The sequence below is a fragment of the Clytia hemisphaerica genome, unplaced genomic scaffold (assembly GCF_902728285.1).
Source record: "Clytia hemisphaerica strain Z4C2 unplaced genomic scaffold, Clytia hemisphaerica genome assembly, whole genome shotgun sequence".
Lineage (NCBI taxonomy): Eukaryota > Metazoa > Cnidaria > Hydrozoa > Leptothecata > Clytiidae > Clytia > Clytia hemisphaerica.
The window spans coordinates 165439-169252 of NW_027104499.1; positions in this window are offsets into that span (position 1 = coordinate 165439).

Here is a 3814-nt window from a genome sequence, read left to right on the forward strand (position 1 = left end):
ATCATTCAGTCAGGCTCGCGCAGGGTTAGTTGTTAATAGTATATGTTCTCATTCATTGATTTTTATTTATAAAAGATTACAAATCGACCTTAGGCGACTTGAGACGAAAGAAAGAAAGAAAGCCTGGAAATCTTGCTTTAATTCTTTTCTGCTTAACTGTTTGGGAGAGAGAGAAATATCACTCCCATTGGAAAATTATAGTCTAATTTCCCCCAGCTGAAAATAATCAGATAAGCAAATCCTCACTGCAAAATATTGTGTTATTTCTTCCATCCCTACTGAATACCCTTCGTAGGGGGGGGGCATAATCAACACTTTTGCCAGGACAAGTTGATTTTGGACATTTTTTAGGTGCTGATTCCGAAAATCATACTCATTTTGGCTGAAACTCAATATTCAGCCTGCTACCCCTATGCACCAAGTTGGCCAGAATGCTTAAAAATGGGCATTTTTGTGTGGTGCTTGCATCTGTTGTTCTGAGTCTGTCTTTGGATTATATTTGAGTTTTTTAGGTCAAATGGCATCCATAATAGTCATTGATGATATCATTAGTCTCAGATGAAATTTGGGGTCTGGTACTGGTACGCACTGGGTTAGCCAGAATACCAAAATTTGTTAAAATTGACCTACAGCATATTCTACGCTTTCTGCTTAATTTGGAACTTTTTTATTGAGGTTGCCATGTAGAAATCTATTCCAAAACATTGTTCCTGTAAGATTTTATCCTTATGGGCCGTTCAGAATTATGCACCAGGTTGTCAACAGCGCTAAAACCGGAAAACTTTTAGGCTAAATTGTGATTTTAGGGCTTTAAGTGAAGCGAATAATAAATGTTATTTGAAGCCTTAGTTGTCAAAATTTTGATCAGTTTGTCACTAAATGTGGCACTTTGAACTGGCCAATTTCGAACCAGGTTAGCCCTTATACTAGAATCAAGTCATATGGCTTGAACCACGTTGCATAGTTTAGTAAGTTTGCTCCTTTTTGCATATAAATTTCTGATTAAAAATTTGCAAGAAAGTTTAGATAAAATATATATTAAAGTCGTAAGTAAGTCTTCATTTTGAACGAATTCAGTGGATTATCCAGACCAAGCTAGTCACAAAACTCAAAGAAAGACTTATAATCCAAAATTTATTATTCGAAAAAGAATCTTTTTAAAAAAACTTTTCCTTCCAATTTAAAATATTAAATATTTTTAGACATTCATATGCTCATAATTGCAAGAACTGGTCAAAGTCATCATAATAATATTAATGTTGATTAAAAACCTATTGAAACAAAAAACAAGACGACTAAAAGTCGAAAATTTCGCCTAGAATTTGAACTGCATGGGCAAAATAAGAAGTAGAGATCTACTTTACATCGAGCCTTGATGAAACAATTTCACAAGAACAACGGGGCTTAAAATCACTAAAAAATAAGACCAATTTAAGAACAATTGTTGTTTAATTTTTAAGAACTCTTATAAAGTATATGCTTGTAATAAGTAAATATGCTCACATTGTACGCAATCCCTTGTTTACTTTGTAAGAAATAATTACCGAAAGGTATATCACCGTCTATGATTTGATTCTTATAAAGTAAACGTTTATAAGAAAAATGAATATGCTCATATTGTGCTCCGTCCCTTGTTTACTTTGTAAGAACTAATTGCCGAAAGGTATATCACTCTCTTTCAAGAGTTATTGATTTGATTCTTATAAAGTATATGCTTATAAGAAAAATGAATATGCTCATATTGAGCGCGGTCCCTTGTTTACTTTGTAAGAACTAATTGCCGAAAGGTATATCACCCTCTTTCAAGAGTTATTGATTTGATTCTTATAAAGTATATGCTTATAAGAAAAATAAATATGTTCATATTATGCGTCATCCCTTGTTTACTTTGTAAGAACTAATTACCGAAAGGTATATCACCGTCTATCGAGAGTTTTTGATTTGATTCTTATAAAGTATATGCTTATAAGAAAAATGAATATGCTCATATTGTCCACCGTCCTTTGTTTACTTTGTAAGAACTAATTACCGAAAGGTATATCACCATCTATCAAGAGTTATTGATTTGATTCTTATAAAGTAAATGCTTATAAGAAAAATGAATATGCTCATATTGAGCGCGGTCCCTTGTTTACTTTGTAAGAACTAATTACCGAAAGGTATATCACCATCTATCAAGAGTTATTGATTTGATTCTTATAAAGCAAATGCTTATAAGAAAGATGAATATGCTCATATTGAGCGCCGTCCCTTGTTTACTTTGTAAGAACTAATTACCGAAAGGTATGTCACCGTCTATCAAGAGCTATTGATTTGATTCTTATAAAGTAAATGCTTGTAAGAAAAATAAATATGCTCATATTGTCCACCGTCCTTTGTTTACTTTGTAAGAACTAATTACCGAAAGGTATGTCACCGTCTATCAAGAGCTATTGATTTGATTCTTATAAAGTATATGCTTATAAGAAAATAAAGAAAAAACAAAAACTGTGAAGCTAAAGACACAAAGATATATGACGTAATCCAAAGAAAACCTACGAAAACCGTCCGTGGTTATACGAGCGTGTAATTTGTAAATTAATTTTAGTGAGTTCTTCCACCGTATCAAGTACTTTCGTTTTCTCAAAAAAAATCCACCAAACCACGAGCCACGACAGAAGCTGATCGTAATACTTTCGCTAGGCGAAATTAATAATAAACTATATATGCCACAGAGCAAGTTTGAAGTCGTCCATAGTTACGTCACTCTTTTGATTTTGCTTTCCAAGAATGATCCTCAAATTCTCAGCAAATTCGTCAGCGGTCAATGTACGACGGTTTCCATTTTGATCAACTTTCATAATCCTGAATAGAGAAGCCGCGGCTGGAATGGATCTAGTAGAATCACGAGCATAGACAACTCATTTGAGGCATTCAGGGATTTCTTGTTAAGACTAAATGAGCAAATATGCATAAAATAAGCCTCGAAGTTGTTATGGTGACATTTCTATAGATACTTGCTTATTCTTATTTTATTACAAAAGCCAACTTGGTTTGAAATTGGCCAGTTCCAAATGTCACATTTAGTAAAAAACCTATCAAAATTTTGACGATTGAGGCTTCAAATAACATTTAGTATTCGCTTTACTTAAAACCCTAAAATCACAATTTAGCCAAAAAAATTTCGATTTTAGTGCTTTTGGCAACCCCGTGCATAATTCTGAAAGGTCCATTAGGATAAAATCTTACAGGAACAATGTTTTGGAATAGATTTCTACATGGCAACCTCAATAAAAAAGTTCCAAATTGAGCAGAAAGTGTAGAATATGCTGTAGGTCAATTCAACAAATTTTGGTATTCTGGCTAACCCAGTGTGTACCAGTACCAGACCCCAAATTTCATCTCAGACTAATGATATCATCAATGACCTTTGTGGATGCCATTTGACCAAAAAAACTCAAATATAATCCAAAGACAGACTCAGAACAGCAGATGCAAGCACCACACAAAAATGCCAATTTTTAAGCATTCTGGCCAACTTGGTGTATAGGGGTAGCAGGCTGAATTTTGATTTTCAGCCAAAATGAGTATGATTTTCGGAATCAGCACCCAAAAAATGTTCTAAATCAACTTGTCCTGGTAGTAAATCGAAAAAAAGGTCTATTATGTCCCCCCCCCCCTAACCCTTGCTTGAAAACAATGAAATTCAATCAACAGTCATGAGTACGCTTATTTCGGAACTCTACCATTTTTGCATACGGAACGACCCCGGTTTTTGCCAGAAGTGTCAAATTTTATACAACTTTTGTCTAGTTTATTTAAACCAAAATATCTC